Below are 25,874 nucleotides of genomic sequence, written 5' to 3'. Positions count from 1 at the left end.
CCACCCCAGCTCTGGAACTTCCTTCAGCACACAGCGCACTCCATGCCTTTCCCTTCTTCTGAAAGGAGACATCAGAACTTAAGAGTTTACGCGAACACATCAGCTGCATTCTAACTGTGCACCGTCCACCTCATGCAATGGATGCTTGCGCATACGGAAAAACTGTAGCGCTTACAAGCCCCTCATCAGGAGACGGTCTTTGCAATCCTCAGCGATTTCTGATCCTACAGCAGTGATTCCTTGTTCTGGGGTGGGAAGAAAGCACATTCTCCAGAGTGTGAGAGATAATGAGGGTTGGTCACTGCCTAGGGACAGTCCTCTGCAAACCCCCAGCGCATCACTCCAGCTGGAGGCCAATGGTACGCAAGAGTGTGGTGTGTGCCACAGCACCCTCTCTGCTCCCTGCAGCAGGACAGCTTGTGTTCAGAGTCCAGTCGCTGACAGAAACTAGCTGCATAATACTGATGGCTCCAACCTAAGTGATCAATACAGATGAGAACTGTTTCAAGGACATTCAGCAGTGTCTGAGGAGGAAACTGTTCAATCCGTTTCATCTTCTATGTGCATTTTATCACACCCAAAGGACACCGAGGTGCTCGCCCTGTTCAGTAAACTCGGAATAAAACTCCAGGTCTGTTTGCCAGTGACAGGGGCTGAAGGTGAATCTTGAACTCACATCTATCAGTTTTCCAGAAAAGCCACGTAGTCGGTCAGCCTGGCGAGCTGCTGCTCGTTGGGGATTGGTGGGACTGGGGCAGGCTCTGATAAGGGAATAAACCTGTTAAAGGAAACATCCAGGGCTCCTGAGGCTGGCTTCCTGGGAAGAACCATTCTTGTGGCAGAGTCGGCTTGCCATCCTTGTTCCAATACACCTTTCACAGCTTCCTCCACAGGGAGGCCGACAAAGGCAGCGAAGTCATCTGCGACTATGGAGGTGTACGCCTGAGAGACCAGGGCGAAAGCACGTCTCCTCGTTGCATCTCTAAGGGCTTCCATGATTGGTTGCACAGTCTCCGACCACTGGTGGGCGTTGATGGTAGTATAGATCCCGGGGAAATCTCTCTGCCAGATTCACTGTCCTACTGACCAAATTCCCCCAAGTTCAGAATTTGCAGACTTTATAGCAGGTGGAATCCTCTTCCAAAGATATCTTGCATTATTCATGTCATTCTGAAGCAAATACAAAGCCAGAAGCTGGCCGTACACTGGTGGTGTGGCAATTCCTCCAGGAGCCTCAAGCTCCTGGTTCTCGCACTGATCCAGCAGCTTTCTGAAACTGAAGGCGCTGTCCTCCATCACCGCCACTGGCATCTTCCCAGACGCTCTCGCCGCCACCGCCCCGCCAGACCAAAGCCCAAGTTGGCCCTCCATAATGAAACTTTTTATGTATATCTTTTAGAAAGCTTATAAAATAGTAGGTTTTTATGTGGCTTTTTTCAAATGTTGTGGAAGAAGATTGGAAAGATGATAAACATGGGAGGTAGTTTATGGCTATGGTTTTCCCATCATCTAACAAAAAACAACAGAATAGCACACAGTTTTCTTGGCATTATACTGTTTTTGAACATATAAATTCACAGAGGCTATGACTTCATGCAGAAAACCTTCACTAGACTAAGCCAACCAAACTTTCAGTGTGGATGGGGGAAGAGCTTAGGATATTCTAACTGTAACTGAAGAACAATTGGCAAGTGGTAACAGTAGGATATAAAAAAAGAGTTTCAGTTTGCTCCAGGAATGGCACCCCATAAAATCTGTCCATGATCTAGAGGATGACCCTACATACATACTAGCATCACTAAGTAGACTCACTAGCTTTAAAACTATGCATGGTGTTGAGAGAGAAAAGTGATAGTGGTAATATGCGAGGAGTTTTAAGAGAGGGAAAGGAAGGAGGATTTGACCAAAACACATTATATGCATGTGTAAAAAAGATAATTGAATACACATTACCTAGCAAAGGCGTAAATGTTCTTCCTAAAATACAGGTTATCAAACAAAAAGTTCACTTCTAGGTGTGAAATAACACCCCCCTTCAAGTTGTCAGTCAAGGGAATATTAAAGGTTATACAAACAATAAAGGCTATTTTCATTCCTATTGCTTACAAACCAGACCTTGATAATGATTCTTTTGCTAAAGACACCACACACGCTGGTCAAAGGACACGAAGAAATCAAACTGGTACTGATCTAGAATTCTCTCCCATGATAGCTAGCTCCTGAAAGTTCTATGTAGATTATTGTGGGAAAAAGTCATTAAATGTCTTAGCAGATGTGAATCCTCCAAGTTATATTGACTCACCTGGCGTGATCAATCCAATGAGGCAAGAGTATCATGATAGAAGGTCACTAACCAGTGGTTGGTTTTAAGTCCTCTTATACAAGAAGGAATTCATAGCTGTTACTGCAAATCCTGTAGATAACCCAAAGCTGAGGTAACTGGGAGGTAATTTGCCCCAGAAATGAAACTACTATCATTTTACTAAATGCTCATTATAAAATGATCAATAAATTTATACTTTCATCCCCATATATTATTACAGCTCCCAAATAAGCTAGTCTCCTGAGAATCAATCAGACACCTAGATTTTAGGAAAACTAAAACAAAAATTATGCAGGTCAGGCATATTACAAATTATCATGATTAATATTCAGGAGCCTAATGGAACTAGGGTTTCAGCTTATCAACACTTTCTTAATAGAGACCACTAAGTTTGGAGGATAACATAGAAAAAGGCACTCACTAATAGAATTTTTGCTAGTACAAAATAAGTATAGGATATAGGATTGATTTTATTTAAATTTTATATATCACTGTGTAAAAAATTTTGGTAAGTTACTCAACATAAAGTACACTGACTACTTAGGAGTCATGTATTACATAGAAATAATATAAATGACACCAAATTAATTATTGTTTATTAATTTTTGTAAAGAATGTAGAATGTGTTTCCTTCTTTATCAGTCATATTTGTGATTAATATTTTTCTGTCCAAAATATTTTTATCTTAAATATTTTCATAATAAAATGAAAACAAAATGTTCTGCTATGCTTGACCAGGTGAGGTGAGGCTTTCTTACAGTGATGATACTGTGGCAGATGAGAGGGACAAATATATTCTTGGAAGTAGGCCAAGTTCTTAATAGAATTTGACTATGCAAAACTTGTTAAAATCCCAGTAGAACATCAAATGCCACATTATAATATCCTTACAGAAGTGTCTAGCATCCTACTATCCAGATAGTATTTTCTTCTATCCTTCCATGTCTTATTCACATTAAAAGTTTTAATACTTGTGTTGAATCATTCCACATAGCATTCTAGTGTGGTGTGTTACATGTATAGCTCTAAGACTGTCTTTGCTGTCAGTGAAGGAACCCATCAACTCATGTATAAATAACAAGATGATTTTTCAAAGAGTTGGTTAAAACATAGTTTCACAATTAAATAATGAACATCAAAATTGAAAGCAATACGTGCATGGTTGGAGTAAGTTCTAGGAGCATCAAAGAAGAATAAATCTAAGCAATGGACAGGGTGAACTAATAAACCTGGAAAGAACAATGATATAAACAGTGTGTGCCAAAGGTGCTAGAGAAGATTTGGTGAAAAACAAATGTGAGCATGGATAAACATTTAGATAACTAATGGGCTAAGATTTATATAATGCATTATGTTTGAGTCATATTCTCTATCATCTTCTCCTGCAGCTTTTTTAGTCATCCATCTCTCCCATATTTATTTTCATCTTTGCCAAGTAGCTTCCCATTACTTAACCATCTTCTGCATCTGATAATGTAAGTCACAAAACAATCCCACACCAGTTTAGAATTATGAATAATAAAGGGTTATTTATTTAAAAGGAAAACTTAAAGATCACTGTTCTAGACAACAGTCCTCTGAGTGAACAGGAATAGGGTCTTGCAGCTGGAAACAGGAGCCGGAAGCATGAGAGTGGGAACACTGTTACTGCTGCTTTTTACAGTATAAGAGACCATGCCCAAGTGGGCTGGGAGGGAGCAAAATGTGCTCCCACAGCACCTCCCCATTTTATTTAAGTAAGAGAGTTCCAAACCCAATGTAAAACTATATACACTACAAACAGGTATCAAGTATAATTAGAATTACAACCAGCATAAACAGTATTATTAAGCAAGGAACATATGCTAAATGTTTTAATAAGCATTCTATCCTATGGAGTATAATTCTTGTATAAGAAATGGCTTGGCTAGATCATAAGAGTACAGTAACTATGACTAGCTAATCTTCAACCCCATCAATTCATCAAAGGCCTGAGAAGGGAGATAATATTACTTGAGCAGACAGGAAGTACAATCAAGTAGCTTCAAAAGTGAGAAATATATGGCAGAGACAATTAGCTACCTGATCAATCAACCTAAGTCTCATTTTTCAACATCAAAGCAACCAACTTTAGATAAGTCCTTACAGATCATTTTCAGACTGAGGAAAATTTTCAGAACTGTCTTACCTTGTCTTGGCAAGATTTGACAGTCCTTCTTATCCATTTCCAGATATCATGTAACTTGTCAGTGGTTGAGGCATTGTCAGTTCCTTCCCCAAAGACCAGTTTTGCCAAGAAGAAAACAACGTCCAAGTGGAGTGTCTTCGGTGCTCAACATTCTCTTGGGAATAGATTGGTGCTTTCAGAAGCAATCATGTCCCATGTCAACACAACCCTAAGTTATTTTAAATACCATGTTCCACAGATCATTGAAGTGGTTGAAGATTACCTATCTAGACAGAATACAATCTCTATGTATCTAAAGAACCTAAATGATCTGAGGGTATGTACAACAAACATGAACAACTATTAACCTATAATAATTAATACCTGTATAACTTAGACTAAAACTTCATGTCAGAATATTAAATAATCTGTAAACAAATGTGCAACAAAAGAGGACAATGACCTCAAAATGTAAACAATCTCTAAGTATCTTGATCAGAAGTAGGAGTAATATATAATGCAATATGAAAATATATATTAAAAGTTGTATCAATATACAAAATGTCCTAAAACAAGGTAAAAACATGCATATATACAATGTGACAAAATAACTTGTAAGTGTACAAATGTAAACAAAACTAACAAATATAATTTGAACTTATATTAATATATGAAAAATATAGCAATGTAAATTATCCATAAAAAATAGCTCACTAGTATTCACTCTATTACCCACTATTACTATCCTCTCTTTTTTTGAACAAACATAGTTTTCACCCCAACCCTCTATCTAGTACAAATATTCAGCAACCCCTAAACAGTGTTCCCAACCCTATGGACAAACTTTTTTGGGGATAGGAGGCATCGTCTTCTAGAATTGCTTCCTGCTGTCATGGGGGTGATGGTCTCTTAATGGGATCCTGCAAAAATAAATAATGGTTATGTTTCAAAATTACTGTCTAGTATAGTTGCAAATAATTTCCGAGCAGTCGATAGGTGGGGGTTGTTGTTGTTGTCCTTATTTGGAGTTCTGGCCAGAAGGTCATGAGAAGGTGCACCGTTTCAGCATCTGTGGTCGCCAAAACAGTGATCTTATAGTAGTGATGTCTATATCACGATGTAATCTCAACTAGGTGGAGTTGTTGCTGTGGGGCTCCATCTTCTTCCTGGAGACATCAAAGACCACTGCAGGAAAAGGATCTGTAGGAAAATCTACTGTTCATTGTGGAAAACTTAAACATCATTCATATAAACATACATTCAATGAAGAATATGATATAGACAAAGTAAGCATGGAGAAAATAAAATTTTTCCCAAAGTCTTCCTTCTGTCCCATACCATATGGTTCCTGATATGAGACAGCAACTCTGAATGTTCCTTTTAACAATATGCTTGGATTTAGAGAAGTACAGAGCCACTGTCCAACTCCAAAACCAGCTGAATATATGTGTGTGTATGTATGTATAAATGTGTAAATGTAAGCATAGCTAGTACCTTTATACATAATCCATATTCCTTTTTCTAGATGATCTTTAGTGGATAGTTATTTTACCTTCTGTCAGCATTCAAATATCCAAGGTCTCTTAAATTTTTGATGACGTGTAATCTTCCTGCAAAGATAAGAGCAGAACCCTGCCCCAATCCCATATGTCTTTCCTTACCACCTGTATGGTTGTCACCATTGTGGATGAGCTGTCATTTCTTTGTTTCAATAGGTTTCTCCTTTTCAAAGCAAATCTTTATTAATTTTGATGGTATCCATAATTTTTCTTCTGTGGAAACAAGAGCGAAACCTCTTCCCCAACATAGCACATTTCCTGGTTTTTATTATGAGGTCAACACATCCTTGAAATATATTGGTTGACTCAATTTAGAAGTTTTTTTCCATTATCCAATGCCTCTCTGCTGCTGTTGTTCCTTTCTCATTAGCATTAAGAAAATTCAAGGTTAATAAAGCATTACGCAATCTATTCTGGGTGTATTTTCCATCCCTTTCTGTTTGTTTAGCATATCCTTTAAAGTACAATTTGACCTTTCTATAACTGCCTGACCTGTAGGATTATTTGGTATACCTGTAATTTGCTTTATATTATAAGCAAAAAACCATTTCATTTTCTTAGATACATATGTTGGATCATTGTCTGTCTTTACTAAGTGCAGGTATACCCATGATGGCCATAACTTCCAATAAATGTGTGATTACTGAATCAGTTTTTTGTGAGCTCAAGGCAGTTGCCCATTGAAAACCTGAATACATATCTATGGTGTGGTGTACATATATTAATTTACCAAATTCATAAAGTGGAACACATCCATCTGCCAGATTTCATTCCTTTAAGTACCCTTAAGGTTACTTCCTGCAGGCTATGGTGTTTGATTATAGAGAGAGCAAGTACAACACCTCTTTATAATCTCCCTAGCTTGTTGCCATGTAATAGAAAACTCGTTAAACCTTCTCTATTCACATGATTTTTTTATGAAATTCAGAGGCCTGCAACACAATACCAATCAATATTTAATCAATTTCTGTGTTACCTTGTGCTAGAGGATCTGGCAGACCCATATGGGATCGGATGTGTGTTATGTATATAGGACAAAGCCTATTCCTGATTATGTCTTACACCGGGATGAACAATGAAGTCAATTTCTTATAATCTGGTATAAATTCAGCAGTTTCAATATATAAGACAACTCTTTCTGCATATTGTGAATTGGTAACTGTATTGAGAGGTTCTTTAAAATCCCTTAGTGCCATAAGAATAGCATATAATTCTGCCTTCTGGACAGAATTATAAGGGATTTGTTCCAACTTACATAATTCTTCTGATTTGTAACCGGCCTTACCTGATTTATTTGCATCAGTATAAAATGTACGGGATCCAGTTATTGATGCATCACATACAATCCAGGAAGATGCGCCATTTAGGTTTAATTCACATGTGAATATGTTATGTTGTGATATGTTATTCATGTAGTAGTGAGAAGACAACCTGCAGGAGTTATTTCACTCTTTCCAACTTGTGAATCCCAGGAATTAAATTCTGGCTATTAAGATTGGCCATAAACAGTATTATCTTCCAAACCATATCACTAAACCCAAATCAGCTCTTGATTTCTCATTTTAAATTAAACTTTAAATAAATGTAAATACTAAAATTGATTTAAAAATGTGAAAATAAGTGATTTTTTTCTAAGTAAAGAGAAAATAATTATATTTGAACTGATACTATAAGTACAGGTATTTTCCCCCAAATTTTCCTAATAGTAAAATTATTTAAATGTAGATTTAGGGTATTACTATGAATATCTACAATGGAATGCTTGCCAAAGGGATAACTTTTGTCTCAGAACGAATGATTGGGGACATGCCTTCCCCTTATTTTTTGTGTTGTAACACTTTATATATTTTTGGTAACACATTAACTATTTAAAATAGAAGGATTTGTTGTGATATTTTGTATATACAACATAAAATGTACTCACCTCATCAGTTATGCTCCCCTTTAAATTCCACTGATACTTCTTCTTCCCAATCATTGCAGTATCCTTTCTATATTCATGTCTGTTTACTTTTCATTCTCTCTCTCTCTCTCTCTCTCTCTCTCTCTCTTGTTGTTTTTTTCCTATTGGTAACCCAATGAATTTCACTGGGGTTACTTACAGGCCCAAGGGCGTGAAGCAACTATGAAAAGCAAAGTCACCTTACAAGTTAAAAATGTCTCTCTCTCCCCTAGCAACTGTTACCTACCTACAGTGATTCAGGGAGGGATGGAACCTATTGAGCCCCAACTTCATCTATGATGTAATAATTATGGCTCCTGTCTGGCCTTGTAAAAAATCACAGATGGTTTGCACACCAGATGTTCAAGCACAACAAGGCCATATCAAAGCCAGAATGCAATGATCCCCAGTAATCTATCATATCTCCTAGCTCTTACATTCTTTATTCACTTTCTTTACTTTCTTGTTTATTAAATCTGATCTGAGTGGGTTTTAACCACATGCATGTTGCCACACTTAAATATGTAATATTTCTGTATGATCAAAATTATGCATAATGTAAAGGCTGAGTATTGTAGTATGTGCCTGTAATTCCAGCAGCTAGGAAGCAGAGTTCAAGAGGCCAGTCTGTACTACAGACTATATATATATTCATAGTCTTTGGTTTTTGACAATATATTTTCCCAGTTTGGATTCATTGAATTTTTTGTAAATTTTAAGCACATATAGACAAGAAATAAAATATGCCATAGTTTTTGAAGGCAAATTTCTGACATTAGTTTCATTCTCAATTTTTCTCCTATTTACTTATTTGTGTACGTTTATATATGTCTTTGTGTGTATATGCACTTTCATGGTCATGCCACTGTACACGTGTAGAAGTCATATCACTTGTACGGGTTGACTTTACCTTTCCAAAATGTTGATCTTAATATTAAACTCACATTATTAGGCTTATCAGCAAGAATCTCTACCCAATGAAACATCTGGTCCTTTTAAAGTTTGAATATTATGATTGTATATGTTTTTATATAGCATTTTATAACTGAGTTCCTGTTTATGTTACATTTTTGTTCTCAAGTACTTTTCTCTATTTCTTTGGGCTTGTTCTTGCTTTAGTTTGCTTTCTGTTGCTGGGATAAATGCAATGAACAAGAATAGCTTGAGAGAGAAGAAACTAAAGAGAATAGCAGAGAATATTATTTCACTGGTTTGCTGGCTTTCTTGGCTACCTGTCTTATACAGCCCAGTCTCACCTAACCAGGGACAATACTATCCACTATGTGCAGGGATCTCCTATATCAATTAGCAATTTTAAAAATTCCTCAGTATTGTTGGTTTTTAAAATCTTTTTACTCTTTTACTCTTTCAGGGGCCCTCCACACAACTCCCCCCTCCCCAAAAGAATCACACACTAAGAATTGTCATTACTTATAAATGCCCAGTCTTAGCTTTGCTTAATTCTTGTTAGCTTTTCTTAACCAAATTATTTCATGTGTCTTTTGTCTCTAGGCTTTTATCTTTCTCTATTCTCTATACCTTTCTTTAATTCTTACACTGTGCCTTACTGTGTAGTTGAGATGCTGGCCCCTCGAGTCCTCCTCCTTTTCTCACTTCTAGATCTTTTTCTCTCAGGTTTCTCTTTCTATTTATTCTCTCTACCTGCCAGACCCACGTTCCATTTCTCCTGCCTTGTTATTGGCCATTCAGTTCTTTATTAGACCAATCAGGTGTTTTAGATAGCAAAGTAGCACAGATTCAGAGTTCAGCTAATGGAATATTTAAAAAAATTAAGCACATCTTTGCCTCAGTAAAATAAATATTCCACAGCATAAATAAATGCAATACATTTAAAAATAATACTTCACAACACACCACCGACATTATCACAGACAATCTCAATTTCCTCAGTTGAGATTGTTCTTCTTCTCAAGTATGCCAAGTTAACAACTGTAACTATGAAATTCCATCACTTGTCAAATTAGATACACAAATTAATTTAAATTATAGCCTTCTCTTTCCTGTTTACCTCAGATATCTTATGCTAAATATTACACAGTCTAAACAATTTCAACATTTTTAAAATTTGGTGTCTCATTTAAACTCCAAAGTTTCTTAGCCATGACATCCTCTAAAATTTAAAATAAATTATGTACATTCTTGCTCCAAGAGGGAATAACCGGAGTACAACTACCATCAAATAAGCAAAAACCAAAATCAAACAGTAAGTAAGTAGTTCATTGCCAAGTGTCTGGTGCTCTCTACCAATCTTTTGTGCTCCAAATGACTACAACAATTACATAGCATACCCAGCTTGTCTCCTAGGGTCAGACAGCTTCCTTTGATACATGAAACTCCCCTTCATAATCATTAGATGATGTACTAGTTAGGGTTACTATGGCTATAATGAAACACCACAAAAGCAAGTTGGAGAGAAAAGAATTTATTTGGCTTACAGTTCAACAACACAGACTATCAATGAAGGAAATCATAATAGAATCTGGAGGCAGGAGCTAGTGCAGAGACCATAGAGAGGTGGTGTTTACTGGATTGTTCCCAAGGCTTGCTCAACCTGCTTTCTTATAGAACCCAGGACTACTGACCCAAAAGTGGCACCATCCACAAAGGTCTGGACCCTATTCCACCAATTACTAACCAGGAAAATGCCTGGCAGGCTTACTTACAGTCGTATCTTATAGATAATATTTTCTCAAGTGAGATGTTCTCCTCTTTGATAACTCTAGCTTGTGTCAAGTTGACATAAAACTTGCAAGTGTACCTGGCATTCTTATTTCCAGGATCTTGGATTAGCCACAGCAAACTGCATATGAATATGATCCTTCAGCAATGTCATTCTTGCCTATCTTCACAGACTGCAATCCTGACATATTGTGCCAAATGTCAGCTATTCTCCATGACCCCTTTATTCCTGCGATCTTTACTGCAACTGGGGCTACACTTCATTAATATTCTCCCCAATCATCTCAGAGTATCAAGAAACTTGAAAAAAGAAAGGTTTATTTAGCTTACATGTTTTAGACTATAAGTTATAGAAACCAAGGTAGGAGCATAAACTGAAGAAGTGGTCATGGATAAATGCTGCTTACTGGCTTGCACTGCATGATTGTTCAGCTATCTTTCACATATATCTCAAACCCATGTGACCAGTAATGGTACTTCCCATGTTGGAGGCTACTCCCAAAGCAATTACCAATTAAGGAAATGCCTCACTAACCAATGTTACGGAAGTAATTCCTCATTTGTCATCCTCTTTTTCCACTTACATTAATTTCCCAACTGTTGTGAACTATCACAGTTCCTTTCAAAGATACTTCGTAAGTAAGCCTTAAATTAACACAACTTGTATATACCACGAGCAACTTAAAGATTTATCAGTTCTATTCAGAGCTTAAAAGTGGACATAACCAATTATTGACTGCCTAAATTGTTGTGAAATATTAGATTAAGATGTATTACATTCATTTATATTGTGGAATATTTGTTTAATGATTCAAAGATGTTGCATTATTTTATTTTGCATTTGTTTAACTCTGTAAAGCTATGTTCTTTGCCTGTCTAAAATACAAATTAGTCTAATAAACAGCTAAATGGTCAATAGAGAGGTAGGAGACAGAAATATGTGGGACTGCGCTGGCTTCGAAGAGAATAAGCAGGAGGATAAATCTAAAGAAGAAGGATAGGGAGTGAGAAAAGGAAGAGGAGAGGAGGATTCTAGGTGCCAGCCACCCAGTCACACAACCAGCTATGAAGTAAGAAGGAAAGAATAATATATAGAATAGAAAAGGTAAAACCCCAGAGGCAAATGTAAGCAGAATAATTTAAATTAAGAAAAGCTGGCTAGAAATAAGGCAAGCTGAGGCTAAGCATTTATAAATAACTCTCCATATATTTATTCGGGATCTGGAAGGCAGGTCTACAAAGAGAAAAAAAAAAAAACTATTACAATTCGGCATTTCAACAAGAGGCTCAGATTTTCTTAGGGCCTGAGAATGCTGGGAAAAAAATGAATGTGGCTCCTTTTAAGAAGTCCTGTTGTATAGCAGAGCACGTAAACATCATTTTTTCACACTAAGCAGAAACAAACAAACAAAAAAAAAAAACAAAAGTAAAAATGCCTGCCACAGTGCAGGTCAAAGCTGGTATTCCAGAACTTTAAGCTTAGTTTTCAAGGACTCAAGAAATGGTTACAGCCAGCTCCTAAAGCCACAACAGAGGTCTTAGCCATGCTGCATAGCTCATGTCACTGAGGATTATAGCCCAGTTATTCTTTGCTTTACATCTAATATCTATTTCTGAGCAAGTACATGGCTTAGGTAACAATGAAGATACTAAGAGGGATGCATGAATCTTCATGGGAAGAGGAAATAGATTGGATATCTGGGTAAACTGGAGGAAGCAGGTACGGGGCAAGGAGTGGGGGGATAGTAACTTTAGGGATCAGGATGGTCGAGTTGGAGTGAGACAAAGGGGAAGAATAATGAAAGAAAGAGATATCATCATAGAGAGAGCCATTATGGGGTTAGACAGAAACCTGGTACCAAGTAAACTCCCAGGAACAAGTCATTTCATAAGGATGACTCCAGCTAAGACTCCTAGAAATATTGGAGAGGCTGTAGGAACTTTCCTTCCCTTGTAATCACATTGGTGACTATCCTAATTGTCATCAGAGAGTTTACATCCAGGAACTGATGGAAAAAGGTGCAGAGATCCACACCCAAGCACTCGGCCAACCTCCAGAAGTCCAGTTGAATAGAGGGAGGAGGGATTATAAGAGTAAGCGGGGTCAAGGTCATGATGGGGAAACCCACAGAGACAGCTGACCAGAGCTTGTGGGAGCTTGCAGATTCTGGACCTAAAACACCAGAGTCAGCATGGGATCAAAGTAGGCCCTCTGCACGTGGGAGACAGTTGTGTACTTGGTCTTTTGTGGGGTCCCTATCAGTGGGACCAGAACCTTTATGTGTGAACTAGCTCTTTGGAACCTATTCCCTATAGTGGGATTCCTTATCCAGCCTTGAGGCAAGGGGGGCAGTTTGGTCCTGCCTCAAGTTCATACACCATACTTGTTGACTCATATGGGAGACTTTACTGCTTCTGAATGGAGAAAGAGGAGGAGTAGATGGGAGATAGAGAAGGGGGAGAGGGAGGGAACAGGACGGAAGAAGGGAGGGGAAACTGTGGTTGGTATATACTGTAAGTAGAGCTTAATGGGTCATTCAAGGGGAGCTTGAATTACTGTTAACAGTAATGTAAATGGTGGAAACCCAATTAAAGAGGTTTCAGAGAGGAACAAGACTATGTCAGGAATTAGGCTAGGGCCTATTTATGTGATATTTAGGTGAAGAATGTGGTTTCATTTTTCTCAAGCCTTGAGTATCCGGAAAAAGTTGAATTTAGAGAAAGGCTAGTTTGCTTGACAGAGCAAATTTAAGGATAGAAGTTCATACAAGCTGGTTCTGAGAAAGCAATTGTTATTGTTAATTGGATCGGCACCTTGGAAGTGAATCCTATGCTGTACTGGAACAAAATGGAGACTGTTGGGATGGAAAAACTTCAACTCCTGTTTTTTCACTCATGTGCAGATTTGAATTCATTTAAAGGCAGATAGCCCCAAGTTGATGGAAATCTCTGTTACTCAAAAGTAATGGACTAAGAAAATATTTTTCCAGGATCAGCACACAAAAGCTTATATTACTGTGGTCTCTGGAGGCTAGCTATACCTCAAGTTGACACCATAATTTGACAGTACTATGTTTTCTATGTGTTAATTTTTTTGTTGTTGTTTGTTTCTCCAAGGTGAAATGATTGACACTGTATTGAGAACTCTGTAAGTATCGTCTGATTAGTAATATCTTTTTTCTTTCTTTTATTTTCTTTGGTGATCCCCCTCCTTGTTAAATTGTGCTTTGATGTGATTATTTTTAGCCCCAGTTCTTCTTTTGGAATAAGAATATTTATATTGCACAATTATATCTTGAATGAATATAACTTGTTTGGATTTTGTAAGTGCTCACAATTAAGAGTATTGGAATTTTTAAAGGCTTTGGAGATTTTTTCAGTTGCATTGTACTTTGTATTATGGAACACATGAATCTTGGGTAGACTGTCATTTTAAAATGTTTTTGCAAGCCAAGTTGACAAGGGGTAGAGTTTTAATAATTTTAATTATCAAATTGACCTAATAAAAATTACCTGGCAAGAAAGTATCATTGAAGGATTATGTAGAACAGGCCAGTCTGTGGGCATAACTTTGTGGGATTATATTGATTATATTTGTTGATGTGCAAATATTCATCCATTAAGGGTAGTACTAATTACTAGTCAGGGCATCCTTAACTGAATAAGCATAGAGAAAGTGAACTGAACACAAACATTTATGCATTTGTTCCTCTTTCTTCCTGACTATGGAGTTCCCTCAAGGACAACTCCCTCAAGGCTCTGATGCTTTGAGTTCTCAACCATGACTTGTTACAACATGAAATTATTGTAAATTATTGCCTAAAATAGTTTCTCCCCTAAGTTGCTTTATCACAACAGAAAACAGAAATTAATATAGATACGTAACAACTTTTAGAGCCAGCTTGAAGCCTGGAGGAGTTGATCTTGACCTAACACTTAAGCAGATCTTAAGCCTGGTGCCTTTAAAACTTACCTCATGCTGGAAAGGCATGAATCTGATGGCTAACTTAGTAGTGTGAGAGTTCCGATGCCCAGTCACTGGAAGAAGCTCACTGATGAGGCATTTTATCAGCTAGAGGCCACTGAATTCACCCCAGTAGTGATAAAGAATAAAAGTTTCATGTACTAAACACAATTGAAGTTTGGAGCTATGGAGTCTATCTGGCACCAGAATATTACTGGAAGCATAGTCTGCAGGCCCTGATCTGAAGACTGGAATCCTGAAGGCCTGCCTGGTGCTATATATATATATTTTTTTTTATCAAAGTTGATGATGCATGGTCTTATGACTACTTTCCTTTCTTTCCTCAAGCAAAAGACAACTTTCCTGACTGTGATAATGGATTGAGGAAAAGTAATATAGCTACGATAAGTCGTCCTTTATGTTGCCAATAATGTGCCATTTTATTACTACTATGCAAGAACTAGGTGACCCAATACCTGATTTTCTTAACTCTTATAAAGATCCTCTTGCATGGATTGTTACTTAAAATGATGTTTCTAGGGGAAGAGAATTGATAGACAGTCCTAATACAACATATAGTCTACTCATTCACCTGATAATTATTTTTTTCTTTCTCCTTTATTTTCTTCTTTCCCAAGCAACATTTATTTATTCACTCATTCATTGGCTTATGAGTTTTGTTTCCCATTTTTCAGCAGATTATTTTTTATTACTTTATAAATAATACCAATCAAAATTTCCACTTCCTCCCCGCTTCCACTTTCCTCCTGCACTCCCCCATGCACTCTCCCTCATCCCCCTCCAATCCTAAGAAAGGGAAGGGTACACTGCCCTGTGGGAAGTCCAAGGCCCTCCCCCCTCCATCCAGGCTTAGGAAGGTATGCATCCAAATAGAATAGGATCCCCAAAAGCCAGTACATGCAATAGAGACAAATCCCAGTGCCATTATCATTGGCTTCTCAGTCCGACCTAATGGTCAGTCAGCCACATTCAGAGGGTCCAGTTTGATCCCATACTCATTCAGTCCCAACCCAACTGGATTTAATGAGCTCCCATTAGCTCAGGCACACTGTCTCAGTTGGTGAACCAACCCCTTGTGGTCCTGACTTCCTTCCTCACATTCTCCCTCCTTCTGCTCTTCAACTGGACCTTGTGAGCTCAGTCCAGTGCTCCCTTGTGGGTCTCTGTCTTTATCTCCATCTGTCGTGGGACAAAAGTTCATGGTGATACTTAAGATAGTCATCACTCTGACTATGGGACAAGAGCAGTTCAGGCACCCTCTTCTCCACTGCCCATGGTCCTAGCTTGGGACAACACCATGGGCTCCTGGGAACCCATCTAGAGACAACTCTCTTGCCAACTCCAAAATGGCACTCTTAATTAAGATATCTCCTTCCCTGCTCCCATATCCTTCCTTCTTCCATCCCAACAATCCCACTTCCCCAAGCTCTCCCCAACAAGTAATACTGTTATGAACATAGTTGAACAAATGCTTTTGTAGTATGATTGCACATCTCTTGGGTATATTCCCAAGAGTGGTATTGCTGGATCTTGAGTTAAGTTGACTCCTAGTATTCTAAGTAACTGCCACACTGATTTCCAACATGGTTGGACAAGTTTGCATTCCCACCAGCAATGGATGAGTGTTCCCATTACTCCATATCCTCTCCAGCATATGACAGGTATAAGATGATATCTCAGCAGGGCGATGGTGGCGCACGCCTTTAATCCCAGCACTCGGGAGGCAGAGGCAGGGGGATCTCTGTGAGTTCGAGACCAGCCTGGTCTACAAGAAGAGCTAGTTCCAGGACAGGCTCCAAAACCACAGAGAAACCCTGTCTAGAAAAACCAAAAAAAAAAAAAAGATTATATCTCAAAGTAGTTTGATTTGCATTTCCCTGATAGCTAAAGCCAGGCAGTGGTGGCGCACACCTTTAATCCCAGCACTCGGGAGGCAGAGGTAGGTGGATCTCTGTGAGTTTGAAGCCAGCCTAGTCTACCAGAGCAAGTTCTAGGACAGGCTCCAAAGCCACAGAGAAACCCTGTCTCGAAAAAAAAAGCAAAAAAAAAAAAAAAAAAAAAAAAAGAAAAGAAAAGAAAATGTCCTTAAGTATCTTATAGCCATTTGAAATTCTTTTGTTGAGAATTCTTTGTTCGGTTTAGTACTCCATTTTTTAATTGGGTTATTTAGAATTTTAATTTCTAGTTTCTTGAGTTCTTTATATTATTTTGGAGATCAGACCTTTGTCAGATGCGGGGTTGGTGAAGATCTTCTCCCATTCAGGAGGTCGCCTATTTGTCTTAATGACTTTGTCCTTTGCTTTACAGAAGCTTCTCAGTTTCAGGAGGTCACATTTTTTCATTGTTGCTCTTATTGTCTGTGCTACTGGTGTTATAAGTAGGAAGAGGTCTCCTGTGCCCATGTATTGCATGCTACTTCCCACTTTCTCATCTAGAAAGTTCAGTGTGGTCAGCTTTATATTGAGGTCTTTAATTCATTTGGACTTCAGTTTTGTGCATGATAATAGATATGGACCTATTTTCATTCTTCTACAGGTTCACATCGAATTATGCTAGTACCATTTGTTAAAGATGCTTTTTTTCTTCCATTGTGTAATTTTAGCTTCTTTCCCAAAATTAAGGTGTTCATAGGTTTATTGATTAAATCCAGGTCTTCAATTCGATTCTCTTGGTCAACATGTCTGTTTTTTATGACAATACCAAGCTATTTTCATTACTATAGCTCTGTAATAGTGTTTGATGTCTGTGATGGTAATGCCTCTGGTAGTTCCTTTATTGTATAGGATTGTTTTGGCTATCCTGGGTTTTTTGTTTTTCCATATAAAGTTGATTATTGTTTTCTCAAGGTCTCTGAAGAATTTTGTTGGGATTTTGATGGGGATTGTATTGAATCTATAGATTGCCTTTGGTAGAATTGCCATTTTTACTATGTTGATCCTACCCATTCAAGAGCATGGGAGATCCTTCCATTTTCTGGTGTCCTTTTCAATTTCTTTCTTCAAAGCCTTAAGTTCTTTCAAACAGATCTTTCACTTCTTTGGTTAGTGTTACCCAAAGATACTTTATGTTAATTGTGGCTATAGTGAAAGGTGATGTTTCTCTGATTTCCCTCTCTGCTTCTTTGTCCTTTGTGTATAGGAAGGCTACTGATTTTTTGGAGTTGATCTTGTATCCTGCCACATCACTGAAGGTATTTATTAGCTGTAGGAGTTCTTTGGTAGAGTTTTTGGGGTCACTGATGTACACTATCATATCATCTGCAAATAATAAAAGTTTGACTTCTTCCTTACCAATTTGAATCCCCTTGATCTTCTTATGCTGTTATATTGCAAATACTAGAATGTCAAGAACTATGTTGAAGAGATATGGTGAGAGTGGACAGCCTTGTCTTGTTCCTGATTTTAGGGGAATGACTTTGAGTTTCTCTCCATTTAATTTGGTGTTAGCTGTTGGCTTACTGTATATTGCTTTTATTATATTTAGATATTATCCTTGTATCCCTAATCTCTCCAAGACCTTTATCATAAATGGGTGTTTAATTTTGTCAAATGTTTTTTCAGCATCTAATGAAGTAATCATAAGATTTTTTTTCTTTCAGTTTATTTATGTGATGGATCATATTGATAGATTTTTATATGTTGAACTAGCCCTGCATCTCTGGGATGAAGCTTACTTGATCATAGTGGACGATTTTTTTTGATGTGTTCTTGGATTCGGTTTGCCAGTACTTTATTGAGAATTTTTGCATCGATGTTCATGAGTGAGATTTGTCTGTAATTCTCTTTCTTGCTTGTGTCTTTGTGTGATTTTGGTATCAGGGTAACTGTAGCTTCATATAAAGACTTTGGCAATGACTCTTCTGTTTCTATTATGTGAAACACATTAAGGAGTATAGGTATTAGCTCTTCTTGGTAGAATTCTGCACTAAAACCATCTGGCCCTGGGCTTTTTTGGGGGGGAGGAGGTGGGAGATTTTTGATGATAGCCTCTATTTCCTCGTGACTTATAGGTCTATTTAAATTGCTGAGCTGGTCTTAATTTAATTTTGGTATATTGTATGTATCTAAAAACAATTCCATTTCTTTTAAATTTTGAAATTTTGTGGCATACAGGCTTTTGTTGTAAGACCTAATGATTCTCTGAATTTCCTCAGTGTCTGTTGTTATGCCCCCCTTTTAATTTCTGGTCTTGTTAATTTGAGTGTTCTCTCTCTGCCTTTTGATTAGTTTGGATAGGGGTTGGTCAATCAAGTTGATTTTCTCAAAGAACCAGCTCTTTGTTTCATTGATTCTTTGGATTGTTTTCTGAGTTTCTATTTTGTTGATTTCATCCCTCAGTTTGATTATTTCCAGTCTTCTACTCCTCCTGGGTGAGTCTGCTTCTTCTTATTCTAGAGTTTTCAGGTGTGCTGTTAAGTCTCTAATGTGAGATTTCTCTATTTTCTTTTTTTGTGTATTTATTTATTTATTTAAATTTATTTATTTATTAAAGATTTCTGCCTTCTCCCTGCCACCACCTCCCATTTCCCTCCCCCTCCTCCATCAAGTCCCCCTCCCTCATCATCCCTAAGAGTAATCCAGGTTCCCTGCCCTGTGGGAAGTCCAAGGACCACCCACCTCCATCCAGGTTTAGTAAGGTGAGCATCCTTTCTGTGGGCACTTATTGCTATGAACTTTCCTCTTAACACTACTTTCATAGTGTCCCATAGGTTTGGGTATGTTGTGTCTTCATTTTCATTGAATTCAAGGAAGACTTTAATTTCTTTATTTCTTCGTTGACCCAGGGGTGGTTCAGTAGTTGACTTTTCAGTTTCCATGAGTTTTTAGGCTTTCTGGAGGTGGAATTTTTGGTAAATTCTAACTTTACTCCTTGGTGATCCGATAAGATACAGGTGGTTACTCCAATATTTTTTGTATCTGTGGATGTTTGCTTTGTTACCAAATATGTGATCAATTTTCAAGAAGGTTCCATGAGGTACTGAGAAGAAGGTATATTCTTCCTATTTGGGATGAATGTTCTATAGATGTCTGTTAAGTCCATTTGATTCATTACATATGTTAGTTCAATTACACCATTTTGCTCCTGTTTTCTCTTTTCAAAATCTCCCACTCCTCCCTTTATTACCTCTCAAATTCCTGGCCTCTTTTTTCTAATTATTATAGTAACACACATACACATATAAATACAAATATATTTGCACAAGTATATAAAACAACATGATGGGGCTGCTCAGTGTTGCTTGCATATACATGATTTCATTTGGGACTACTTGATATTGGATAACCAAATAGGATGCTCCTCCCATGGGGAAGACTTTTTCCCATTCTCAGCATCTCTTAGTTTCCTATATTTCTTTCTACATCTGTGGGGCCATGTGAGATTTCCTCTTTCACCATTACCATGTCTATTGGTACTATCGTTTGGATCTTGTTAGGCAATCATACTGTCGAGATATTGTGGCTTGAATAAGAATGACCCTCATAGACTCATGCATTTGAATGCTTGGTTGTAAGGAGTGACACTATTAGGAGGTGTGATCTTACTGGAATAGGTCTGACTTTGTTGGAGGAATTCAGTTCCAGGCCCTGGTTTGATTTCTCATTAGCTCAAGTCAGGCCTAGTGACTCACAGATTCTCTTCTTGCTGCCTGTGGATCCAGGTGTAGAATCTCCTTTACCAGTTCCATGTCTGCATGCATGTTGCCATGCTTCTTGCCATGATGATAATGAATTAAGGAGTGTCTACTGCTAACTGCACCTTAAGCTCAGTTTGACAGGTATTGGTGACCAACATGAAAAGAGTATCACTATTGTAGTGACAGGGATAACTTTCTGGTAAGTCATTGTTGTGGCTCACAATTATGGGTAAGGTTAATGAGACTTTTTCATCCCCAGCAGCTTGCATAACATCTGCGAAAGTGAGGGTTAATCATTATGGATAAGAATCACAGTTTAATTCCATTTTTATTTCTGTATGTCCTGCAAATGAAGTATATGAGATGTCTTCAGCAATAAGGTGTTATCACCTGGTTCTCGTTGGCAGCCAATAACTGCAATAGACTGTATTGTTTGGGTTTCTTTAGGGGCTAGCCCAACCAATAATTCCTATGGAGTCACCACTGCTAGCACTGGTATTTTCATTTAATAATCTATGGCTTCTGGTATCAACATTATCCACCTAAGCACAATATATATGACTATCTGATATGGTCAAGTTTATATTCTAGCAGGAGGCAGCAATCTGACACATGTTAGAGCAAAGTGGAGATAATTGTATAGGAGAAAATCGAATAATCAAGAAAGGTAGTTCTATCAGCAGTGATGCATAATAAAGCTTAAAGTGGGGTGGTAAGAAGAGATCTACTTAAGAATATGAAATTTGTCAGTTGGCCAGATAATTCAGTCAATAAAAGTACTGTATTCCATGTTTGAAAACCTGAGTACTAAACACAGGACTCACAATAAAGAAGGAAAGAAATTAACCCCTGTAAATTTTCTGCTAACTTCTATGTATACACTATGACAGGCATGTACATGCACACACATGTAAACAATAAACAATTAAATAAAGAAACAAACAAACAAATAAAAATGTAATGATTACCATTTTTAGAAAGAATGTGGCATTTGTATAAAAATATAACAGAAACAACAGAACGAGTCAAGCATATAAACAAGAAATAGTAAATTGAAAATGAGGTGGTAGCAAACAAATGTTTCTAATGTTTCTGAGAAACAAGAAGAAAATTTGTATACTGTTGAGAGGGTGGCAAAAAAATAAAGTAGGAGGCAGAATGTGATAGAGTAGACCATTTGAAGTCTCGAAGAATTGTTTAGGCTTTGAGCTTTACTATAGAGTTCTGCAGTAAAAAAGGCCTGAAACAAGTTTTACATCACCAGCATCAGTAACTATTGTTTTATTAAACATTTGAACAAAGACAAGATTGGAAAGCAAAATTAGTTAATTTATTATTATTATTATGTAGGAAAACACATGACAATGATTAAAAAATTATTGAAAGGGTTTGCATTAATTTTTGACTTAATTTATGTAAAGATAAATGTGCAAACTGACTTTTTAAGAATGAGGTATAATATTTAATCTTAAGATATAGAATATACAGCATATAATATTTTCACATTCAAACTTTTATATTCTTTAGTAAAATTATTCAATATCTTTATATGTGTTCTGAGTACTTATCATTGCTTTTTGATATAGATATTTTATAGTTAGAAGCTTGGATTAATCAAATATGTTACACTAAAAGTTTTGGACTGGTAATTTTAAGGATATAGGAAAACACTACTGACATATTCTTGATGTGCTGTAAGTTAATAAGGGCTTCTAACGACTTTATATAATCTTTTATTTTGAAGAACTCAATTATAATATCTATAAAACATGCCTTGCTCTTATCTTTGGCACTATTCCTAATTTTTCTCTTCAATAGCACATTGGAATTGTAGGTAGTAAAGGCTTCAAAAACAGAGACTTGCTCTAATCAGTATCCCTCACAGTTTGATGGAAGAAGGTCATTGGTTAACTAATAAAGGAACTGCCTTGGCCCATTTATAGGCCAGCCCTTAGGTGGGTGGAGTAAACAGACAGGATGCTGGGAGAAAGAAGCTGATTAGGGAGTCGCCATGATTGTCTCACTCCAGACAGACGCAGGTTAAGATCTTTCCTGGTAAGCCAGCTCATGGTACTACACAGAATATTAGAAATGGGTTAGATCAATATGTAAGAGCTAGCCAATAAGAGGCTGGAACTAATGGGCCAGGCAGTGATTAAAAGAATACAGTTTCCGTGTAATTATTTCGGGGCATAAGCTAAGCCATGTGGGCGGCCGGGTGCCGGGGACGCAGCCCCACCGCTCTTATTACAACAACAGTTTCTTGGACTTCTGCCTTGAGTCGCACCATTAGCTACGTTGCTTCATGGGGCTTTAAACTCAGAAAATATTAATGGATTAAGGCATTATCTTTCTCATTTAATTATTTGAGAACTTTATATGATATATTTAAATCATATTTGCTTCCTTCCCTAACTCCTCCCAGATCCACCCACACCTCACTGTACACATAAATTTATGTTCCCTCTCTCTTTTCTGTTAGCCCAAATATTTGTGTATATGCTCTATTCACAATTCTGGGACCACAAACCAAGGAACTTTCCACTCTTTTCTTCATTTCTTCATTTTGGTTTTACTCCCATTGTGTCTCATCTGAATGATGTAATGTTGTAATCTCAGTCTAAGATTTCCTCAATGTTTACCCTCCTGGAAAGAATATATACGTACATATATATATATATATATATATATATATATATATATATATATATATATTTATGAATGATCATATATATATAACCATTCATACAAAGAAGACATCAAGAAAATTGAAAACAAGCCATAGCAATAAAATACCTATTATGCAAACACATATACATAGGAGCACCTCCAAATTAATTCAATAGGTTGTGGATCTGTGTACATATATGCATAGCTCCATGTTCCACTAACAATCAAAAAAGAAGAGATCATGAACTTGAGATTAGTTTGCAAATAAGGAGTTGAAGGTGGGAGAAGTAGTTGTGGAAATAATGTAAATGTAATACTCACATATGAAATTCTCAATGTATAGTAATGTCGGGGTCTAAATGTCTCTTCCAAAATTTGCATTGAAGTTTATTTGATACTAAGGAATATGACATAGGGTACATAGGAATAGAAAGTGATTAGCACAAATATCATAAATAATGTGATTCTTGTAGCAGTGGGTTATATAAAAAAGGAGAGAGCGCGATCTCAATTTTTCTCCTTTGTGTGATATAGCCAAATTATAGCTTCCATTATGCTACAATGCAAAAGTCCTTCTCCAAATGTGGCCTCTGAAAATTGATCTTCCTAACCCTTGACATTCTGTTAGGATAGCAGGGAATGAAGGAAAGAAAAAGAACATTCACCATGGTTAAGTTTATCTAAGGACATTTCCATAGTCTCCAAATATTTGATTTTTTTAAAAATAATTTTACCAATATAAACACAAGTTAACATTCTAGAAAACATCCACTTACTGAATCTTTATTATTCTATCATTGGCTACAACTTCCAGATGAATAGTAAATATTAGTTATAAAAATATTTATTTTTTAATGACATATTACTTAAATTTATATTGCTGTGATAGCACACCATGACCAAGGCCTTATAGAAATAAGATTTGATTTGGGCTTACATTTCCAGAGATTATAGTCCATGATGGTGAAGAGAAAGTGGCAGCAGGAGCAGGAAGCTGAGTGCTCTCTCACTTCTTGAACCACAAGCAGGAAGCAGACAGATTGACACTGGTTCATGGCTTTTGAAACTTGCCTGTCCCAGTGACATGCTTCATCCTGCAAGACCTAACCCTAACCAAACTGAAACTTCAACTAGGGACCAAGGCATCAAGCATGTGTATCAATGGAGGACATTTTCATTCAAATCTCCACAAATATGACAGAGATCATGATGTTTTGTCTTCAAGCATAACAATTACTAAAGAAACAATGTATCAGAAAATAATTGTGCTCCTGTTTATAATTTAACAAAACCTCACTTAAAACAATAAAACCAGGGCTAGAGAGAGTGTTTAGGTGTTAAGATTATTTGATTCTGTGTTTGTTTTTCACCACCCACATGGTGGCTCACAATAATCCATAACTTCAATTACAGAGACTCCAATACAATCACTCTTCTGACCTCTGTAGATACCAAACACACATGTGTTACACATATACACATGCACACAAAACTCTCATACAAATGAAGTAAAAATAAATGAATCATAAAAAATAAAACCAATTAAAAAAAAACCTTTATAGAATAATATATCCTTCTGCATAATCATAATTCTTCATTTAAGACACTGGCTTGATGAATGATTTTATTATATTTTACATTGTATTTCTCCAAAACTATTTCAACTTTTCTGAATTACATTTACTTATTATGCAGCTATAATATTTCTTAATGTGTGGTTGAGAAAGTTGCACCTATATCTTCAGAAGATATTATACAATTTATGTGTGTTTGGGAAATTTTTTAATATTTCTGGGATTTTACCAAGCAAACAAACTTGGTGTTTATATTTATGCTCCTTAATACTCTTCTTAATTCATCAGTTAGTATTCCTTTCTTTGATGTCTATGCATGTAAATCATAGCTAAAATATTTAATTTGTTAATATTATTTTCTTTCTTCCATTCACTTTTTGGAAGCTTTTGTTTTTTATTATCATGAAGCCTTCAGAATGAAATATATAGCTCTATTAACAAAACATATTTCAAGTTTTATTAATTTTTCCTCTAAGTTTTAAATTTACTCTTTTTATACTTTATAATAGACGATATCTATTTAAATTTTATTATTGATTCTATTATTTAAATATGCATTTTTCGTTTATATATGGAAAAAGAAATGCCTATTTCAAAATTGCATCATACTTATGGAACCCCCTTACATATATACTTAATTATTTTTAATATATACATATATTAACCATTTAATTTCAGATTATCAGGAATGCTATTTGTAATTAATTTTAAAAATTTACAAACTAAAGTGCTTTGACTTATTACAACTTGATATACCTTGTTTTGTCGAGATCAATGGGAGACCTGCTCCTTTTTTTTAAGAAACTGAGGAGTAGATGGGGGTGCAGGGAGGAGGCAGAGGGGAATTGGATGAGAAGAAGGAAAACAGTCATGATTAAAATAATTAAATATTTTAAAAATTTCAGATTTTTTTCTTTTTAGTTCATATAATTAGTCAATACTGCATGGAATGCATTGATTATGATTATATAGTTTTCATCACTGTAATATCTTATTTTTCATGTTTTGAGTGAAATAACTATTTAAGACTCTAATAGCCTAACTAAGAATGAGAAAAAACTATTTTTGAAGTTTGTCACTCAAAGTATTGTCAAAAGTGGACTCTTTATGGTAAGCCTCTATCCCCAGAGAGGTCATGGCCTAGGACAAGTAAGAATCCTAACATTTTGTGAGGAAAAAATATAAATTTTCATGACCTTTTCTTCAGTTTTATAATACAACTATATATAGCTGTTGCTAATGGCTTGTGTTTATGGAAGCACAGAATTGTTTATATTTATCAATATAAATATAAATAGTTTGACATACTCAATCTATTCTTACAAAATCCACTTGGTTAA

General features: G+C 36.5%; 1 pseudogene; it reads right to left on the bottom strand.

Moving 5' to 3' along the window:
- Positions 1–211: 211 nt before the first annotated feature.
- LOC130867899 (COP9 signalosome complex subunit 8-like) lies at positions 212–1,362 on the bottom strand (annotated as a pseudogene).
- Positions 1,363–25,874: the final 24,512 nt, after the last annotated feature.

This window comes from Chionomys nivalis, chromosome X (genome assembly GCF_950005125.1).
Source record: "Chionomys nivalis chromosome X, mChiNiv1.1, whole genome shotgun sequence".
In the NCBI taxonomy this organism is placed as follows: domain Eukaryota; kingdom Metazoa; phylum Chordata; class Mammalia; order Rodentia; family Cricetidae; genus Chionomys; species Chionomys nivalis.
This window is presented reverse-complemented; position numbering and strand designations above follow the sequence as displayed.